At 45.4% G+C, this 22,469-nt stretch overlaps 1 protein-coding gene across 1 annotated transcript in view; it reads right to left on the reverse strand.

The window, feature by feature from the left end:
• The window catches only part of DRD2 (dopamine receptor D2), a 1,132,644-nt gene that overhangs the window by 970,776 nt on the left and 139,399 nt on the right, over nt 1-22,469 (reverse strand). The window contains exon 2 of the mRNA XM_085647358.1: nt 12,583-12,631. The gene's annotated coding sequence lies outside the window, so the exon portion shown is untranslated. The remainder of the gene's footprint in view (nt 1-12,582; nt 12,632-22,469) is intronic.

Here is a 22,469-nt window from a genome sequence, read left to right on the forward strand (position 1 = left end):
ATGCGTTGATCCGTCACACAACCGATGCAGAGCCCCACAGAGTCACACAGCTTCTGACAGGAAGCCTCACCAGATCCAGCGCAGTGTGACGCAGAGCCCTGCAAAGCTGCATCATGCAGCTCCTCACCGAAGAATTCACTGGATCTGGTGCCGACTGACGCAGATCCCCTAAGATTCATGCAGCTCCCAACTGAAAGCCTCACAGTATCCAATGCGAAGTGACTCAGAGTGAAAAAGAGCCTCATGGCACCATCCCCACATTGAAGTCAGAAGGTAAATCTTCCAGTGGGACAAACCTAGTGGCGTATCTGGCCCCTGCTCCATTAGGGTCAGCCTGATCTTGTGACTTTGTCCTAGTCCAGCATGAACAGATACCCACAGTTGACATTCCATGCCCTTTGGTGCTACTTTTATCTAACAATTTTGTAAAAAATAACTCTTCTGCTACTAATTTGATTTTTGTTGGTTTTATGTCATTTTATTTGTTGTGTTTTCACTTTATCATTGTATGAGAGCTGCATAAATACACTTCACCTCTAAGTTAAACCTGACTGTGTTTGTGCCAAGTGACCAGAGGCTTAAACACAGGTTTATTCAGTTACTGTTTGGGTTCACCCTGACAAGGATTGGGATTACTATTTGAAATGGATCCTCACATCCTTCAACCAATAATTCACTTTCTTACAGAGATTTTTACCATTTCTAAGCTTAGTACTCTACAAATGAAACAACCAATTTGATGATCCTTAGTTTAATGTCCCAGGCTGTTAGACTACCTGTGACTTTTTATCTGCAAATGCCAGTAGTTAGTGATTAACTCATTGACACATCTGGTGGACGAATCTCACTACTGAGCAGAACAGGTTGCTTTAACCAGGTTACAAAGCTTGGTAAATTAGTGAGGATTTCTCAGAACTGGGACACAGGTTTGAGTGTCCAAAGGCCCACATGGCTGAGCACCACTATAGTGAACCTGCATTCACAGCACAGCAGGAGTGAACATTGTTTGACAATGTATTTATGTGTCTGTATTTGGAGACAGTGAACCTAGCTCAAGAGCAAAAGAATGCTGACCCTTCCCCAAGAAGCCACCCAGGAAATTACAATCACTGCGGGAAGGTCAAAGGGGGCAATTCCAACAAACATTGGTAAATGCATTAGACTTCACCTATGTGATAAATAATATGTTTTTGTAGGTTTTAGATTGCTGAGCAATTGTGCAATATAAGTTACTGAAACTCCATAAAAGTGGTATGACTTGTTGATTGTGAAAGCCAATATATTGTACAGTAACGGGTGGTAAAATAATTTGGGGAGATTAGGATAAATTGCAGAGGATAAAGAAAAAACAACATGCAGCAAACATGCTAGAAATAGATTTTTCTTCCCAACAAAGTACAACTGGGATTATGCAACATGTAAAAAAAAATATTGACAAAGCCAATAGATCTTACATGGGTGAAATATATTGCCTTTGCCAATGATTGTGTTTAAATGTTAAGAATTAAAGGCCAAGACGGCTCTGGGTATTCACATTGATGATCACAAGCTCAAGTACATGGCTGCATACACCTACCTCACTGAGCTAGCTTAATAGCACTTTATTAGACGATGAAGCCTACGCATGTTGGGGAACTATATCCAGCTGTTTTATAATGGTTTCATCAAAGCATCTTATGGTGTTACTGAGCTCTGGTTGCCATTGTGTATTATAAACGCGACACAACAACATCAATATACACATTTCTCAATTGTTTATTTATTCTTCCAAATGGTTTTTAACTAGCATCTCATGTCCTAACACTGGTGTTGGCACTCTCTTAAGTGTGGTAACAGAATAAAGAAAGAAGGGGGTCTCCCAATGGCTGGATGTGGGGGGCATAACATGGATTTGATATTTATGGGGGTCAGGGGATAATGGAGGTGGCATCCCTCCAGATCCACTTTGTTGTCGCCTTCCGCCACCTGTCTCCAAATCTGGCACACAGAGCGGACAGACTGTAGACCTATCCTTGCTTTATGGTTTTGAAGCTTGAATGAAATATGAATCAGGGGTTAAAACACATCCCAGTGAGATTAAATAGAGTCTGTGTTGCTATAGAAAAGCAGAGCTGCTACGCTAAGGAGCAACGACCCAGTACTCACCTCCCCACAGTCCATCTGGATCTTGTTGATGTTAGCAAAAATGCTAGATCCTTTCGTCAGGGCTGAGCACAGGCCTACTCTTAGAACTGTTATTCGTGGTAGAAAACCCTGGGAAGATGTTGCATGGACACATTTTCTTTTCCTGCCTGTGGCTGGGCAGCGACAGGCAGCTATTTAAAAATCTGACAATGCCCCAGTTTTAAGGCACTGATACATAACCAACATCTGTGACTTGTGAAATGCGCACATGCTTGCTTTTCTTAATACGTGACCAATTTAAGCATTGTCGTGTTATTATGTGGGCAGCCTGCTACGAGGAGCCTTTCGCTCCAGGTCCACTGCACTGGGGCAAAACACAGTGCAGCTTCATTGGCACCATAGCAGCTGTTTCTGCAAGACAATCAGGATATGTAAAATAAACATACCAACAGTGCAAGAGGGTTGAGATGGGCTCAAACAACAGGAGAGTGGGGTGTGGGGCAATAAACAGTGGAATGAGGACAGGGGTGAGAGAGAACAGTGCGAAGAGGGCGTGGGTTGGTGAATCATCAGACTGGGTGGGGGACAAACTGCATATAGTGGGAGGAGGGGGCTGGGGAACAGCAAACAGCAGTAGTAGAGCAGTGGGTGGTGAAATAACAGAGAGGAATGATGGAGTGAGGGAGAGGGACTGCAGACACATGTACTTCATAAGGGTGAAAGCACAAATGATTTTTTTAAAAGCGACAACTCACGATTGGGATTGTAATATACCAACTGCGAGGGGAAATCATTTTATGCAAAAGCGTGTGCTGATGCTTCACACCGAATATAAGTTTCACTGTATTTAGGGTGACCAGATCTTGAGAACCAAAAACCGGGACCATTTGCAAAAATAGAAGAAGGACTACAATTTTACATCAACAGAGCAGGGCAGAATGACGCTGTTATCAACATAGAAACACAGAAGAGGCACTAAGACAATAAATAAAATGTAATTTCTAAAACCAGTATCCTACCTGTTCATAAATTCCTTACTTATAACAGCTGCTTAATAGCACTGCTTTAGAACACCCAAAAAGTGCCTCTCACTGGTTTCAGTCGACCCCCTCTAAAAACTGGGACATGAGCCAAAATTGCCAAAATCTGCCGGACAGTTGGTGAAAACTGATATTCCTGGTCATCCTACACTGTATTTCATGATAAACATGGTCTGCAATCTGCTTTGGGAAATCCGTGCGCCGGAAATAAAAAACAAGCAAGCGCAGCAATCGTGAGAATGGTGTTTACAGAGGGAGAAGCTATGACATGAGCTGAATTAGGTCTACAGGAGTAGTAGGCGGGGTAGATAGTGCACAGGGCCCGCGTATGTAAAGCTGGAAGAGCTACCAACGGTAAAAGGGTAAGAAATATGTAATGACTGAAGGGAGGGCCCATAGTGTGGTGATGTAAATGGATAGTTCTGAAAAATGTTACATTGCAGGAGATTTTCTCCTGCTAATTCTACATTTGCAAAATTTTTGTCTGCATTCAAAACCATTGCAGATTTTACTACATTTGCGTATATTTTTTCAAAACTATGGTAAGTTTGAAGAAACAAAATGAAAATAGAAGAGAAATGCCAGGACAGAGGATGAACTGCCTACCCTGAAGTTGGGGAGTCGGGTTCGAGTCTTGGCATCTGCTCACAAGCACGTTTGAAATGCGTGCTAACACAAAAAGTGTAAATTAAAGACATCATAGTAGGCAGAATAAAAGTGTCAGAAAGCACACTTTAAATGCATGCAGTCATCAATCAAAGCAAATAAACACTCTGCAGCCTTAAGCAAATAAAAGAAGTTGCCATCAAAGTGGGCGAATAAGAACTGATTAATTGGGCCACGGGAGACTGATAAGAGAAAGACAGATGGAACATCATGAACTATAATGGCTACAGCCAATAGAAATGAGGAGAAGTAAAGTGACAAGCACACGGACCGATAAAAAGGGCAGGCAGGATGTAAGCCCCTTTTAAGATATATTAAATGCAATAGATACCACTAGGACAGCACAAGCGCAGTGCAGGCAAAACCTAAAAATGGTATAGCTGCTGTTAAGACAAGCATTTGCAATGCAATAGGTCTCGCATTTACGCGAGTTTAAGCTATTGGCATTGTAAATGACAATGCCTTTTATTTATGTTCAAAAAACAAAAACAAAAAGGCACTAGGAAAATAGAGCTTTCAAAACCACACTTGGCTGGAGCAGGAGCAATAACACCTTTATGCAAAGTCTCTGGGATCTCTTGATCGACTAGGTCAAGTTTCTCTGCAGGGTAGAAAATAGGCAGAGGTGATGAGATTTGAAATGGGTGGTGGGGGAGAGAAACCTCTATACAGTAGAGACTGACTGTAGTGCTCACGGGCGTACGTTCTTTTTTTTAAAAGGAATGCGATCCCTGATGAGGAAAAGAGGGGAGGAACTGCATTTACGTTGGGGAGTTTGGCTGTAGTGCAGGGTCAAAGGCGACATCTGTGTGTCCATGGGAGGGACTTCAGTTGGAGAATTTTTCAGTCCCGGCCAGATGAACGTCCCCGGAGATCACTAATGGAGGGAAAAAGGCTGTGTGTGGAAAGACTTCTCCTTTTTGTCCTAATAGAAAGTGCTCAGAAGTACTCAAGCACACTGGTAAGGCAGTGCACATATATAATAAAATATTTGGCCCATAGCAAGAATGGAAATAGAGAAAGACTGGTATACTTGAGTGGGTGCTGATGTGATTGAGCAAATAAAGTGGCGCCCACGGAGGAAGCTTAACATTTTTTTTTAAAAGGCGCTAAACAGAGTGACGGTCGCTTTGAGTAAGAGACATCAAAAAATATAGGCGAGAGCTTGGCATAAAAGTATTAAAGGATTCCTCATTAATAAAATATATCCAACAAGAGTGGAAAACTGGTGAATGTTTAGAACAAGAAGCGCGAGAGAAGCGCGAGCAAAAAAAGGAGACGGAAAGGGCGGAGTGAGTGGCCGGGACGTGTGGGCGTGCTTGGGACAGCAAATGAGTCAGGAGTCCGTGCCCACTTCTGTGCCTCTCCATCTGAAACTTGGTTTAAAGTCGCCTAAAAGGACATGCTACAAATCTACAGCGAAGTAATAATAAACACAGAAAAACCTAACAAGCGTTCATATGATTGGCTGTTGCATAAAAGAGTAAAGAGTAAATGATCAGATGGCCATACTTCTGATTTTGGGAGAAAGTAAAGCAAGAAGCCTATAGATTTCCAAAATGTGAATGGATGGCTGGTCTCTAGAATGCCACGCCCACTCTGTTTGTGATGTCACACTTTTAGGAGCATAACAAAATGTCAGAATAATAAATCAGGGATCTATCATGATCGTATATTGGTATATCTCTAGCTTTCCTCCTTCTTTCTGGTCTAATGTCCAAAAATGTAACAAACGTGGTGGCTTCGCTCCGGGCATAACTACTGGGCCCTGGAGTCGTGAGAACGGTCGGGCCGTGGGCATGTGATGTCGGCGGTAAATAATACTGGGGCCAGCATCTACCCCTGCCTGCATAAATGCCCCCCACACACTAAAACTTTGATCTTTATTGTTTGCATTACGAATGAACTCTATCACTTATTTGTATGCCACAGTAAAAAAAAAACATAATGCGCATCCGATAGCCGCTAACCTTACACTACCTCAGACACACCCACATTGCTTTACTGCGCAGAACAAAGCAACGATTGCAAACTAAAATGAACCCATGTATTTACATGTATGAAGTACACTGCAGACGTCTGTCATGCCCCGAGCATACAGCATGTGAACAGCGTTTAGGTTCAAATAAACCCTGATTTAGGCCAACACACAACCACGGGTTCGCGCCAACTCCATTCCAAGACGCAGGAGTTTAATATTACTACACTGTCACGATTGCATTAGAAAGCATCTGAAAGGGCCCTTTCAATCGATGGACTCCAACTTAAATCCCTGCGGAGACTGCCTACACCTTATTGTTGAGTATTGAAGTGTTCGTGTCTAAAATGCTGTATAAAATGACCTGAAATTAGTTCATTCTAAAATGGCGTATTCTATTTTTTGTGTCTTCCACAGTACTAGTACACTAAAAAACCGTAACAAGGTGTTTTACATGTCAAATCCTTGTGAACGGATTTACTTTTCAGACACATGCAACCGGTAATGTCGATGTTACTGCCCGTCTTAATTACTACTCCGGTTTAAGCTGAAATACGGACCCCGGAGCAGGTTTCCACCTTGCAAACTCGAGTCATTCGTTGTTTTATTCAAACTTGAACTCCAGAGGCATAAACCCTTCTCCTTAATTACGATTCTTTTTAACTTCCCTGCATCTCAAAGCACTAGTTTTAAAGTGGACGGCTATGCAAAGCGGCCGCCCATTCAATTGCAGAAAAAACGCACGGGTCTTTCAGTTACAAACTTCAGGAGAAGGACAGATCCTTGTAATTTAAATCTGAGTCTTAGATTATGCTAAATAGGCCATTGACTCACAATCAAATTCACCCCACCCGGCACTTGGGAGGAAACTGTCAGCCATTGATAAACAAATCGAGCCAAAACAACGGGCGAGGTGACTGCTCCCCGGGAATGGCTCTGAAAGAAGCAGCTTGGAGGAGCGCCGTGTGCCCCTGGGCATTGACATGAGAGGAAACAGTTATGCACACTCTGCACTGCTGGAGCGTGCTTTGGAGGTGGCGGATTGCTAGGGGGGGATCAGGGCACAGTGTTGTTAGAGCAGGCATATAGTGGGCAATGTTGGGGTCCCATGGGGAGGCATCGGGCATTGAGAGCAAGGCTGTTGACTTTGGGGCAGTGGGATGCCATGCGGCCGGTAGGTGGGGCTGTTGCACAACTAGTTGTCGAAAGAAGAAAAAACAAGTGCGCGGTGGGAACGTGTGAGGCAGAGGAGATGCCATATGCGTGCACATCGCCTGTCCATGCGCGCACATGGTTTGTCTCCCTTCGCGCACCAAACCAACAACAGTAGTCTCGCCAAGGCGAAGCAGCGCATGCGCTGCGTTCGCTAGGCAAGACCTAAAAAATGAGGTCGGCTGTGAGATTACGGTATGCGCATTTGTGTTGTGAAACAATGTCAAGCGGGGCTTGGACAGCTATTTGGTAAAATTGCCAACGCTGCACTGTCACTCTTAGAAATATACAGTAGAGAGATACAAACTGTTTATCCAATTCACTCGGAAATTCCTGTGTGAGCAGCTTGATTTGAGAAGCGACAGGTATACTTATGAGAAAATATACTACTGGCCAAACGTGCTGAGGTCTATTCTTCCTCAGTTTGCCAGGCGGGATGTCTAATTTAACTTTTGTGTGGTTGAGCAGACCTGGATGAAGCACAGTATGAGCGGGTGTGTTGTCTGATCACATTTGTGGTCAACAAACACAAAATCCTTGTGGGATCCTTTGCAAAGTGCCAATGTGCCACTCTCCTCCCCAGGCAAAATGGAAATATGAATATGCTGAATCAGAAAACGTCCCATTCTTTGCTATAAGTGCTGTTTGCATTGAATGGGGCCAGTTTCCTTGTGGAATCTGCATTACAGTTTCAATGCTCTTTTGAGTTTCTTTAAGCGTAGAGAGTGATCCATACCTGTCTGTGTTTGTGAGAGTTGCATCTCCTTCACAGCAAAATCATTACATTGTCAAAACTACACATCGATAGCCGATTACATGATACCATCTTGATTTCCCACAAAACAGGCAAATTCACAGGCATACACAGATGCAGGCATGGCCTTTGGTCAGATTGCACCTTAGGCAGAACCAAATTGGGCACCCCTTAATCCCCTGGTTGTCATCCTAGTTGCAGCCTGTAGCTTGAGACATACAAAGAGCAAATCTTTATCTCCAATACCCTGGCAAATATCTGTTTGCATCACTGAACTTGTAGTCCTCTATTTATAGAGTGGAGAAACAAAACTGCAAATACTGGAATGCAAAGAGAAAAGTTAGAACTTAATAAAATACCATTAGTCGAGTTAACGCAGAAGTTTAGTATTTGCCAATAATACTTGACCAGAAAGATGTAGGATGGTTCACGTTTAGAAAACAATAATTTGAATTTAGTGTTATAGAGGTTAGGCGCCTCCCGACTGAGAGATTCTCTGCCCGCTGTCCTTTTCTCCTGCCCTGCTGCTACCAGGTAAAATGTGACAACAGGAGGTGGTGTTGGGCTGTTGTATTCTGGGTCAGGGCTTGACTGATTACATAAATTTCCCCACTCCTCCCCTATTCTCACCTGAAGCAACCACAGCTCAGCTCCTTCCCGCCAGTGCTAAATTGTAGATGAGATGTGGTGGAGGTTGGTAAGGGGATGGGAGGGCATGAGGATTTTAATGGGGTGCCTGCAGCCTGTGCAAGAAAAAAAGGATGATTGAACACAGTGTGAACTGAATCACTGGAGCCATTTCAGAGGGAGTGTTCTGTATGATCTGCATGCCGAAAGCTCCTTGCGCCCCTCTGAATGTTGACCCCATTAGAGTGAGCCTAGCTCGATCATGCTACAGTCGACCCTGCACAGATTCACACTCACATAAGTATAGATGCGGCATGTTTCACAGTGTGATCGTGTATCAACAAGAATGTGATATTTAGGGCCGGACTGGCCGTAGCGGGCCGAACGTTTTCCTGGTGGGCCGCAAGGAGGGTTGGCGGTTTTGGACCCCTGGGTAGCTGGTATTGTTACAGTGTGCCGGTTTTGTAGTATAGCTGCAATATCACCCCCTGTAACAAAAGCGGCAGCGGTGAAACATGAGTGGTGCTTCCAACCCCCATGCCCGGGGTCAGTCGAGCTGTTTGCCAGGGCCTGTTTCGGTTCCCAGTCCACCCAGTGGTGATATAAAGATCTACAGTAAAGGGTGGCTGGTTAGCGACCTGCATTGACTTGACTTCAGCTACACCCCACTGCGGTCCAGTGACGTCAAGACATTCCAGTGATTGCCTGTTACTTCACTCATGCATGGGACCATGTGAGCATCTGTTACTGATGAGCTTTACGATTTGCACGATTGCACTGTTTACAAGTTTTAACAGTCATCCCAGTAAATCTTGACATGCGTAGAGGAGAGGAAAACACGCCTTTACTAAATTAAAGTATGCACTACTTCACATATTGGGCTCATGCATGCCCACCTACAAGATGCACATGCTGACGTCATTCATGGTCCCGGACAAAGGTGCATATACATATGTTCAGGACTGAATGCATTTTACTATGGCAGATATACTGGTGTGTCAACTCAGCTTGCATACCGCCACAGAAACACAGAGGACATGTAAATGCATCTTTAAATAAAGAATGCACGTTGTACATCTATACATTGTAGGCTTGCATATGCCCAATCGGGATTTGCACATGCTCAAGTCTAACATTCATTCACCAAATGTTTTTGTAAATGTGTTTTAAACCGGAGAATTCTATAATATTATGGCAGAAAAAGGGACGGGGTACATCTAATTGTAGATCGCCCTGGATACCCTATACATCGGCTCTATATGATTATCCTTATTATAGTACATGCTGTGGCCTTTTCGCCGTCTGCCGTCTTAGCAGCCAGGCAAACATTTGCTCTGAGATTCCTCCACTCGATATTGCTCTTGTACTGCAAATGTCACCGCGTGAGTCACTCCTCGCGAGAGCTTCAGTTCAGTCGGCTCTGATGTGCCGGCCGTCGCCTGCTGTTTGTCTTTCAGCGGCTTAAAGATTCCTTCCTGCCTAACCCCATTTCAACAGCTCAGCGGTATTCCCATACACAAGAGCACCATCCTTAATTCCATCATTATCAATTAATCCACTTACTGCTGAATCCCTCCTTCAATGAGGGAAGGCACGCAGTGCTGTAAATGCCGCGCTTTGTGAGGTGTTTGAGGCCCGCACCGGAAGGGCTGGAAGTGGGTCAGGTGCTGGTAGTTGTTAGACCTGGCAACAATTAAAAACTCGCTTTATAACCGGTCTATATGAGGCTCTAAATTCATGTCCTTAATTTAAGGGGAAGTAATCGCATCTCTCAAACTGTAGTTGTTTTTATACAACGTTTGACTCTTGTATAGTGCATACTTTGAGCAAACTCACCTCCAGCGACCTGGTAGAGTTCTAGTTGTGGGGAAGTGTTTATAACAGCCAGGGCTTGAGTCGGGGGTACCACGCGGTTGGACGGCGTCCCCCCACTTATTTTACCGGGAGCTCGATAACTGGAGCAAATGGAGCTACACATTCTCTCTTTGGCCTCTCTGGGGCGAGATTGGAGCGCACTGAGAACACTGCTCACGCGCTGGCTTCTCTGATGCAATCGCATCTAAGGGGTGAGCGAGGGGAGGCAATGTGTCTGATGGTGCAAGCCACCTTTCGTAACGTCACTTCCTGTCGTGACGTCAGCGTCCCCCCACTTCTTTTTTTTAGGACTTGTGCCCTGATAACAGCACACGACTGAGAACTTTGATGGTGAGAATTCAGCCCGTGCAGGTTTCTCACCGTTCTTGTTAGTTGGTCGCGTAGGTGTGCAGACTATGTGCACATCCACCCTTGGTCTCTCTGCAGAGTGCTAAGAGCGATAGTCGCATATGTGCCAGTAGACATGATAAAAAAGCAGTGGTGTATCTCGGCACTTTGCCGCCCATGGCGGTTCTTGCCTTTGCCGCCCCGCGGCCGCGCTAAAGAGGGGGGGGGAGGTTACTGGTTTCTGCTCTTTTGCGGCCCTGCGGCAAACTCATGTAAGAGCCGGAGTGTGGGGAAAGCTGCCCCCAAAACTCATGCCGCCCAAGGCGGACCGCCCCCCCTCCTCGCTCCCCCTTTCTACGCCACTGTGGAAAAATCTGAGATGTGCAGATGGAGGATTTCAGAAAGATGTGGGAAGAAAATTGGCATACATGTCTAACAGGAGATGTGGTGTGAAGATGCGAACAGGAGTGCCGGAGACACTCCGAAGGCCTCTACCCCTTCCACAGACCTTGGAAATATTTAATTCAAGATCTCGTATTTTCAGAATTGAAAGATTTTCAATTCTATTATTCAAATCAAAACCAATTTTTGTTGTTGATTTTTCCGATGAAGCTTACACGCATCCGGAAAAAAACCCAAGAGGTCGGACTTGTTTTAGATGCAAGTGTTGGTTGTGTGACTTATCTACCTGCAATAACAGCAACCTCAGAGAGAGACACCCAAATGCTGGTCAGCGAGCATGCTGTGTGTAGCACAGGATTATAGTTTACATTTTTTAAGTGCACCCTTAATTAAACAGGCCACACCTCTTGGAAAGGGTCCTTCTTCATCTCCACACCCCTTTTAGAGACCTTGCCTCTTTTTTCACACCACTTAAAGGCACTGAACACAAAAGTTGTTTTGCCAGTTCTCAGCACCAGCACTTATTTTCAAACACCAGCACATGCTTAAGATAGTACTCCACATGGATGTGGCTGTACGCCTGTTACTGAGCAAAGGAGGTCAGTTTGGTGTTTAGCAATTCAATGTACTAAAACATGATAAACACTAGCACTTCCAGACCCCCCACAGCTAAAGGTCACACTTGTTGAAGTGTGATGGATAGCTGGTAATCATGGCATTGGCATTCAGTAGCAGCGGCAGAAGCTTTTGGTAGTGCCAGCTGCTGCAGAATCCCTGGGACCCTGGCACTTATACTTTACAATTTAAGCACTCGGCCATCTGATATTAAATCAGACGTCTCTGTTAGTGCACGAGGGCTGGAGCCATACTAGATTTTCTGGCTCCCCACCTGGGATAATTTTTCATACATTTCAACTAGATGTATTAATATTCTTATATATTTGGTTATCCTGAAAATCTGGGTTTGAGCAAGTGCATGCATTAGAGCAAGGGTTAAGACATGAGTGTACACTGCTTGCCTGATTTCATGGATTCCCACATCGTGTGTGAATAATTCCAATTTATTTGTATCTATGCCACGCGGATTTCCAGCCAGAAAATCAGGCATAAAGTAACCCCCTTAGATTATCTCTGAATGGAAAAGAATGGGATTTTTTCAAACGTATTTTATTCCAAAACGCAGTGGATACGACGCAAAGTGCGGTTTTTACTGCAGTTTCAACGTTTTATTTTAAGATTCTTTCCAAATATGTTCTCGAACTTCCGTTTATAAACGTACACTCGAACCATGGGGACAGAACAGCCTTTAGCCAAAATGACAACAAGCATTTTGTTCATGTGGGAGGGACACCTGCTGCGCTTCTGGAAGGTTCCATGGGTTTCTCTAATTACTTGCAGGTTTCACAATATTCATTGTTCACTCTTTGAATGGATGGCCTCTGACTGAGGCAACCGTGTCGAGGACCTAGATGCTAGACTCAATGACAGCCAGGTACTAGAACAGCTTTGGGGGTCACCAGTAAACGCAGGCACCATTAGAAAGAGACACGGTGCTGTTGAATGTTCATAACACTTACTGTTTTCCGAGAAAGGTCCGCTTGGAAGAGGAGGACGATCTCTGCATTTCTGTTGAGAGAAAAAAATGCAAGTCTAAGGAGAAGGTCGGAGGGGAAAGGTTCGTTTCCACGGCAACATGCATCGAACTGAAAAACACAACTGAATTAAAAAAAAATGCACCATTCAGCTTTGGCAGCATTTCTTCGTGTTATCATTAACGCAACAGGGAAGCTTCACTTGTGCAATTTAAGGACACCCAGGTGGGGATAGGAGATAAGGGCACAGCTCTATCACACCCTACAATCACTGATTGACGACAATAAACAACACAGCAAGAGAAACCCACAGGCAACATCAATCTATGTTAGAGCATGCAGGATAATAGAGAGTTTAGTGTGTGTAAACTGGGAACAAAGCACAGAAACAACATGGTTATTTTAGTAGCCAATTAGTTTTTTCCCCCTAGAGTTTGAGCTATATAATATAGCTCAAACTTGACCCGAAGGTATCAGGTATCAGACCTTTACATGAGCACCAGTTACTTTACACAAGGACACATTCATTTTTGTTATGCACGGGGAGATTAAGTGATTTGCCCAGAATCACATGATGTTGAGTGTCATTGCCGAGACTGAACCCGGTTCCCCAGATTTGAGTTCGACCGCCCTAGCCCTTAGACCACATCCTCTCCACTTTAGAGGTCCCACATTACCCTGCTGAGTTGTGGAATCGCTACCACTCTTGTGAGTTACTGCCTTAGCTGGAAGTTACACCTTCAAGTGGAAGAAACTTGAGAGCTGCAGGATGGTAAAACCAATCATATGGGTCTAACAACAATGTGAATTTCTGAAAACCCCTGATAATCAGGGCCGGACTGGCCGTAGCGGGCACCGAGCAATTCCCTGCAAAATCGGCCCTGTAACAAAATCGGCCGAAAACCGGCCCTGGCAAAGAGCTCTACAAAAGGGGGTGGTGATGGACGGAGCATCAGAACCAATCAAACACTCACACCCAGTCAACAGATCTGGTTTTGATCCATCACCGTTCTTTAGCCCACTCTGCCACCCCAGTTCAGACATATGCAAATCAGTCTGACCCTGTGCCTCATGGGAACAGTCCAGCCCGAACTGCCAAGCCATGCCTTCCCTGGACCGGAAACAAGCTTCCTAGGACCGGTTTTGTACCGCTTTGTTTGCCATAAGTTGGCAGGGTATGCTCAGACGTTGAGTCCAGGGAAGGCATGGCTTGGCAGTTCGGGCTGGACTGTTCCCATTCACTATCCGGACCCGGTAGCAAGAGGCTGTTTAGGCATATCGCGGGTGTAGAGCAGCAAGGGCGGTGTGCCATTTTGCTCCCACCCCCCTCCCGGGATCCATGAGGCTTCTAACGGACTGGCCTCTCTAGTAAACTCGTTCCTCTCCCCATAATTAATTATTTTACTTGGCGGAGTTCACACTATTCAGTGTCTTTTTGTTTTTTCACACATCAGCCCACGGTTGGGTGGACCTTAGCGAGTTCACACCACCGGGGCTGCGCACATCCCCCTCTGGTCCTGACGAATGCCCGATTAACACTCCATGAGGCAGAAACATGTTGACCGCCACGGAGTGAACCAGGTCTTTTATTTTTTTGACCCTCACTCCTTTTTACTCCTTTTCATTTAAGCAAAATTAATAAAGTTTCTTTTTGACTTGATTGGATATTTTAAATTCACTTTCCCCACACAACCAACCCAGCTCCGCAGTAACCTGGCGTCGCAGCACACTGGGATGACATTCGGTCGTCCCAGTGGAAGCCCAATGATGAAGCATGTCACCAACCAGGTTGGTGAGTGAGGGCTTTTTCATACCCACTGGGTATTGTTCCATAGTGGCCAAACTTGCTTCCTATGAACATAACGGTTCACAGGGAATCTGAGGCTCTTTGCTCGTTGGATCAATGTATTGCATTGACTAGAGTGCCCCCTGTTTCATATTATTGTACACTGGCTTTGGTGTTTTTTGATATTCTACTGAGGGGACTAGCCGTGTTGATCCCTTCCTCTCCTGTTGATTTTGACTGTTCCCATGAGGCACAGGGTCAGACTGATTTGCATATGGCCATGTCTGAACTGGGGTGGCAGAGTGGGCTAAAGAACGGTGATGGATCAAACCCAGATCTGTTGACTGGGTGTGAGTGTTTGATTGGTTCTGATGCTCCGTCCATCACCACCCCCTTTTGTACCGCTTTGTTCGCCATAAGTTGGCAGGGTATGCTCAGACGTTGAGTCCCTTGCTCACTTTGCCACTGGATTCAAGCAAGCCCGGTTGAAGACAGCTGAAATGCCAGAAACCGATCCTAGGGAGCTTGTTTCCGGTCCAGGGAAGGCATGGCTTGGCAGTTCGGGCTGGACTGTTCCCATGAGGCAAAGGGTCAGACTGATTTGCATATGGCCATGTCTGAACTGGGGTGGCAGAGTGGGCTAAAGAACGGCGTTGGATCAAACCCAGATCTGTTGACTGGGTGTGAGTGTTTAATTGGTTCTGATGCTCCGTCCATCACCACCCCCTTTTGTACCGCTTTGTTCGCCATAAGTTGGCAGGGTATGCTCAGACGTTGAGTCCCTTGCTCACTTTGCCACTGGATTCAAGCAAGCCTGGCTGAAGATAGCTGAAATGCCAGAAACCGGTCCTAGGAAGCTTGTTTCCGGTCCAGGGAAGGCATGGCTTGGCAGTTCGGGCTGGACTGTTCCCATGAGGCACAGGGTCAGAGTGATTTGCATATGGCCATGTCTGAACTGGGGTGGCAGAGTGGGCTAAAGAATGGTGATGGATCAAACCCAGATCTGTTGACTGGGTGTGAGTGTTTAATTGGTTCTGATGCTCCGTCCATCACCACCCCCTTTTGTACCGGACTGTTCCCTGAGGCACAGGGTCAGACTGATTTGCATATGGCCATGCCTGAACTGGGGTGGCAGAGTGGGCTAAAGAACGGTGATGGATCAAACCCATATCTGTTGACTGGGTGTGAGTGTTTGATTGGTTCTGATGCTCCGTCCATCACCACCCCCTTTTGTACCGCTTTGTTCACCATAAGTTGGCAGGGTATGCTCAGACGTTGAGTCCCTTGCTCACTTTGCCACTGGATTCAAGCAAGCCTGGCTGAAGACGGCTGAAATGCCAGAAACCAGTCCTAGGAAGCTTGTTTCCGGTCCTGGGAAGGCATGGCTTGGCAGTTCGGGCTAGACTGTTCCCATGAGGCACAGGATCAGACCGATTTGCATATGGCCATGTCTGAACTGGGGTGGCAGAGTGGGCTAAAGAATGGTGATGGATCAAACCCAGATCTGTTGACTGGGTGTGAGTGTTTGATTGGTTCTGATGCTCCATCCATCACCAACCCCTTTTGTACCGCGCTGGCAAAGAGCTCGGCGGCACCCCCAACCCCCCCCCCCCCACGGAGGGGCGGCTGCCGAGCACTTTGCCAGGGGCTCTTTTGGTTCCCAGTCCGGCCCTGCTGATAATGAGCGGGACCAGTAGAATTCTGTGGCAATCCAGGATCGATTTATGCCGCAGGGTTTGCAAAATTATGAAACAAAAAAAGGAAAATTATACAGCACCAACACAGTATATATTATAGCAGTATTATTTCACTATCTTTTATTTTTAAGACAATCTAATACTGCCTGAGCAAAGGTTTTGCCTCACGAGTACCAATTTAATACATGGATATACAAGAAACAACAACTAAAAGTTCACCAGTTAAACATTCAATGGGTCGGATACAGGGCAGCATCAGTGGGGCTTTTGTATTGTAACTTCCAATCTGTCTGAGCTAGAAATCATTTTTTGTCAACATCTGCAAATTACACTGCAGATCGGGGATCACGTGCAACTATGCTACATTCATACTATGCAAAAAAGACTGCCTCTGTAGAATTGCATGATTTCGGGTGCGCTGGTTTTAATTCAAACAGAAATGCAAATGCTGCCACCCATAAGATGAGTGCAAATGTCACATCAGGGACACTGCTACTATAGTGCATTCCCAAAAGTCCATGGATTCTGTTCTGGAGAAGGACGAGTGAGGTGGCTCTGAATTCCATATATAGGGGCAGATTTACAAGCCCCTTGCACCTCCATATGCTGCCATTGCATGACTTTGTTTGATGCAATGGCGGGCAAACAATGCTGCATTCTTACAACGTGACGCATCTAGGGAGATGCGTCACGTTGTAAAGTCCTGAGTCACATTATACCTGCGCCAGGTATAATGTATGCAGGGTGGGCGCTCCCACGCAGGACGGCCTCGTAAAAGTGGCGCAGTGAAATCTACAAGATTTCAATGTGCCATTTTTAGGATGCCACTGCATTCAAACCTTAACCCTGCTTGAAGCAGGCGTAAGGAGTGACGCGGTACAGTAAGCATAGGACTCAAAATACATTGCTGGAGTTGCGTCGTGCTTGTGACACAAATTCAGCAATGTGTGCCTTTTGGGCCAACAGATGCGTCAGAATTTCTGACACATCTGTTAATCTTGCACCGTGGAGCACTGGCTGCCAGGATCATGGGAGACCAAACTAGGTCTCAGCGGGTTTCACTTCTTGATGAAAGTGTGACTACAGGCGGTACCCCTCTCGGACCCTGAATTTCTGCCTCACACTATATTTAGTGTTTTTACAGTGGGTCCGTAAGTATACCGACACCACTGAGCACCACAACACACCTTAGCCCGTGTGTTGAATATTCACCTTTCACGTGGCACGATTTTTGCCACTCATGCACTTTTTCACCCGGTCCTGACGAAAGCCCATTCATTTTCTATCTAGGGCTGAAACATGTAGACCACATCTGAGACAACTAAGAGTATATTCTCTCCAGAAGTTGTGCTATTTGATTTTATCCATATCCTGGGCCACCGCTAATAAACACTGTAGGCAAGGATTCCCAGAGATATTTTTAATCTTCACTACACTACTTTACACTAATACACCACACCAGCTTCGCTGTAATCAGACGTCGTAGCACAACCGGGGGACATTCGGCCACCCGGTTGGGACCTCATTGATGAAGCATGACACCAACTAGGTTGGTGTGTGAGGGGCCTTTTAACAAAACCAAATGGTTTCTTGGCACTGTTCACCCTAACAGTAAGTCCTGACTACTTTTTTCACAGTGGGTTTGTCCACATTGTTTTGCATATATTTGAACTGGGATAGGGACATTCCCCATAACTTCCTCGCTCTCTCCTTGATTCGTATTAATAAAGTATATACACATAAAAATGAAAATTCTAAAATTGACAATGATAAAACACTCTGTGAATATGAGGGAATTTGAAATTGAAGTCGAAACATTAAGGGGCCAATTACGAAGCGGCCCGGAAAGGCTTCAATTATCGGTCAGAGCCTTTCTGGGCAGTATCTCAGTTTAATTTCTGACTGCCACATTACAATGCTGGTGGTGAGAAATTAAACCGGCCAGTCATTCCTGCTGGCTTCCAACGGGCTCAAGGAGCCCGTCAGTTAGCTGGAGGCTGCCCGTTGTCCCTGAGGGTGACCTTTCCGCCCTTGGGATTATGATATACGGTCTCCAGCATGCATTCCATGTCGGGCTTTCCGACATTGAGAGCCTGTCGGACAACGCCCTGCCCCTGCCGCCTTCAGTTGGGGGCAGAGGGGGCACCACCTGTTCATCCCTGCACCGTGTGGCAGGCACCCTCAGGCATGAACCCAGACTCCTATTCCTCTATGGGAGCTTGTGTTATGGCTGGTTCATGGCCGTAAAACTAGCTCTGATAGAGGAATGGGAGTATGCAGCCAAACAGTGTTCGGTCGTATCACTATGTCATCCGCCCGACATCGTAATAGGGCCCTACATTTGTATCCTTATCTTGATTTGTGAGAGAAGTGCAACTTCAACAAACAGAATCTAGTATGAACTATTTCTGCTCTCAATTGAAGTGCATGACTTAGGAGCTGAAAAGACAGAGTGATATGCTAAAGTGTAACTTATTGGTTTGTCTTTTATTGTTAAAATCACATTTAGAAAAAGAAAAGCTCCAAAGTTCAGGTTAAAATTGTAATTTTTCTATATTTTTGTTTATGAATTAAATACTGATGTTTTCTGTATTTTTGTGTATTGTTTTCAGGCTCAAATCATAGAAACTGCTTATGATAGTGTCTGCATCTTCCAGTAGTGATTGAGTGTGGGTCTAGAGAAGCCAAAAGGTAGGACGGCTGCACTAGCTAATAGTTCGGATCACTGACATAACATCGTGAACATTAATATCTAGAGACAAAAATATTGTGATCCTATTCTTATAATGTAAAATGGTGCCTGGTGCCCAGTGCATGGATGTTTAAAAACATCCCTTTTGCTATTGCAAGTTGTGCTGCCGCCCTTTTCTGGGCTGCAGCACAAGCTGCAATAGAAACAGTGATGTTTCTGATGGCGGTCGCATCAAGATCTGGTGGGTGAAACCACTGACTACATTTCGAGAGGTCTCCATCCCACAGCTATGGCAGTCAGTGGCTCATCCGACCACCACTGTATAAGGCTCTTTATTCTGTACCACGATAAACATACTCATCAATAATAATTCAGCATTCCCAAGTTAAAATGTAGACACATCATCCATCACATCACTTCCATCAATGTCCAATCCGCTCATTCACTCATTCATTCCTCTACTTTCTCAATCCATCCACACTTCTGTCTACTCCATCAAAATAGTTTAACCCACTCATAAAGCCACCCATCCACCCACACAACCATGCACATGATACTCAAATGCACACAACACACTTATCAAACAATTTACTAGACATCTCACACAGCATCTTGGATGTGTCATTCAGAATTGGATACATAAAATTGTCAGCCTCCAGAAATAACACAATGCTTATGATCCAAACTCCAGACTGGGCAAAACACTCCAGATGTATACTTTTTAAACGCTCAACCTGTAAATATGACTGTGCACCCAATCCGACTGCAACCTATACAGAGTTAGGGCCATATTATGAGTTTCGCGGTCCTATGGAGTGCCAAACCCATGGTTGCTGTGGGGCTACCAGTGACCCAGTGGTACGGCTGCCCAGTTACAAGTAGGGCAGTCGAACCACCATGGGACTGCTGCTCCCTGGCCCCTAACGGGGTGGAGTTACTGTGGCAGCGTCAATCATATTAGGAGTATCCTCACCACCACACTTTTCATGGCGCTCAACATGTCATGGAAAGTGTGGTGTTGAGGAAACAAAGGGGGCCCCTAAAGGCTCTTGTTGCCTCTCTGCCAGGCGGTGCATGTGGGGGGCATAAGGTGTGCCCCCCTACATGCATGAACCCTCGGATCCTGCAGGGCATAGACTTAACATGGTCAACTGTGAAAGTCAAGCATTACAATATTATGCATAATATTGTTGAGAGATGGAGCTTGTCATGTGAGTGGGGTCTTGTTTGGAGTTGGGGACTGTGAAGCTCCTTACTGGTGTAGAATAGGAGGGTCCTTAAAGTGCTGTGATTTTAAGTTTTGTCCTGAACTGTAAGAGCAAAGTTGAACATAAAAGTAGTTGAACTGTATGCAAGCCACCACATCCTGTCTATTTGGTCCATTCGTACAACATTGTGGGGACAAACCAGGGTTGTTTCAATTTTTCCTGGGTCGAACCAACAATCTCCTCCTCGTATTAGGCTGTGAACATGACCTGATATTAATGAGCACAATACATTCGCACTGAATTACAATAAATGTATATGTTGTGAACTTTTTATAAAAAAAATATAATAATAGAGACACATTCATATTGTATTGAGATATGAAAACATCATGACCTACAAATATTCTAGTACGTGGCAATATTATAGATATCAGTATGGACTGTCTGTGTCAGTAACTGGAGTACTTTAAATGCAACCTAGTTGTCTACCTGTCACAGAAGATGGTACTCCTATTTCTGTTTCTAATGTTAATGCATTTGAAATGAGACTGTATAAAAATAAATTCACTAAGATGGCTCTATGCATTAAGAGGAGGGTTTTAGCTACATGTGAATCGAAAGTCAGACATGTGTTCCTACCTGCGGAGAGGATAGCGTGACATGAGCAGTACCACTAAAAATTAAAGTTTATATTCTTACCTTGCCTGACATTCAGATTCCCCAGAACATGCAAGCTATATAAAAGAGAAGGCTGCTTGGTGGAGAGGTTACATTCATCGAGAGGGGGAGACATAGAAGAGTTAGCCTCTCGGAAGAGCTTTTAACACCTGGCTAATGGAAAAAATGTCCTTTAACCCCCTACTCTCATCCTACAACTCATTCTCTAAATCATGTGTGGCGAGTATTTCCACCCTCCATGCACTGACCAATTCTATAACCTTATGACACATGCCCACCGTCAGCACATCACTTAAGGCATATGGAGGCAGACCATATAGTTCCATGTAATGGTCAACAATAATGGCACTGAAGTATACCAAAAAGGTAATGGGTTGAAGGCTTGAGTTAATCTCAGCCCCTGGCAATTACTCTGGGCCACATCCCAATCCCCCCTTATTCTGCATGCTATGCCACCGCAGTTTGCACCCAGCCATATGGTTATCAGTCTTGACCCTTATCTAATAGGAACAGTACAGCATGAACCGCCAGACCATGTCTTCCCTGAACAGGAACAGAAGTAATCGTCAACTGGTTTTGCCCTGATTTGGACTCCTCAATTGGATGTAGCTTTGTTCCACTGTGCCACTGGATTCAAGCTAGCCTGGCGAATGAGGGATGATACCCCAAAACTGATCCCAGGATGCTTGTTTCCCTTCCAGGGAGGAACTGGCTTTTCAGTTCCAGATGTACTATTACCATGAGGATCAGGATCAAGACTGATTTACATGTGTCTAGGTCTAAACTGGGGTGACGTGGTGAGCAAACAAATGATGGATTAAATCCAGATCTGTGACTGAGGGTGAATGTTTGCATTGTTCAGTATTTCACATTACGTCCCTAGTGGTCATGCCACCCTGGGACCGCCGACTCCGCCAGGGAACCACCATTCCCTGGTGGTGGCGCGGTGGTCCAGGGGCATCAATATGCTTGGTGGGTCCGCCGCGGTCCCGCAATGGATATCACGACTTTCATCACCGACCCAGATTTCATGGAGATCTTTCCTCCATAACAAAAAGTGGGGGCGAGGAAAGAAAAGGGGCTCTGCAGGGTCCCCTTGTGCCTCACGCCTTCTGGTTGCAAACCGGGTGCACAACATGTGCCCCACTGTGTGTATGCACAGAAGTTCCAGCATGGCATGGACTTTTTAGTCCATGCGGTGCTGGAACTTCTTTGAAGTTCCATTTACAGTGCCTATTTTATAGGCACAGACATGGGATTGCCAAAAGAAATGCCCGCCAATGACTAAAAAAGTTATTTTAGGGCGGGCAATCCTTACGCGGGTTTGGCGGTGCGGCGGCAAGACGGTCCCACCACCACACTGTCAAACTCATAGTTGGGCCCTAAGTGGGGTGTATATGCCCAGAAGTGGGTCCCATGCTCACTGTGCAGCTGGATTCAAGCTAGTCTGGCTGATGAGGGGTGATACTCCGAAACAAGTCCCAGGATGCTTGTTTCTGGTCCAGGGAGGACCTGGCTTTGCAGTTCAGGATCAGCTGTTCCCATGAGGAGTAGGGTCAATACAGATTTGAATGTGGCTGGGTCCACACTGGGGAGGCATGGTGAACCAAAAAGACAATTGATTAAACCCAGATCTGTGACTGGGGTGAATATTTGCATTATTCATCATTCTGTCCATCATCTGATTTTTTTGGTAGTTCCAGTGGCACAGTGAGCATGTTCCCATGTCTGGGCATGCCATTACACCTAAGGTATCAGACTGAAGAATACAAAAAAGTATGATTTGCATATTGCTGAGTCCTAATGGGAGT

Source organism: Triturus cristatus, chromosome 3_2 (assembly GCF_964204655.1).
Source record: "Triturus cristatus chromosome 3_2, aTriCri1.1, whole genome shotgun sequence".
NCBI classification, from domain to species: Eukaryota; Metazoa; Chordata; class Amphibia; order Caudata; family Salamandridae; genus Triturus; species Triturus cristatus.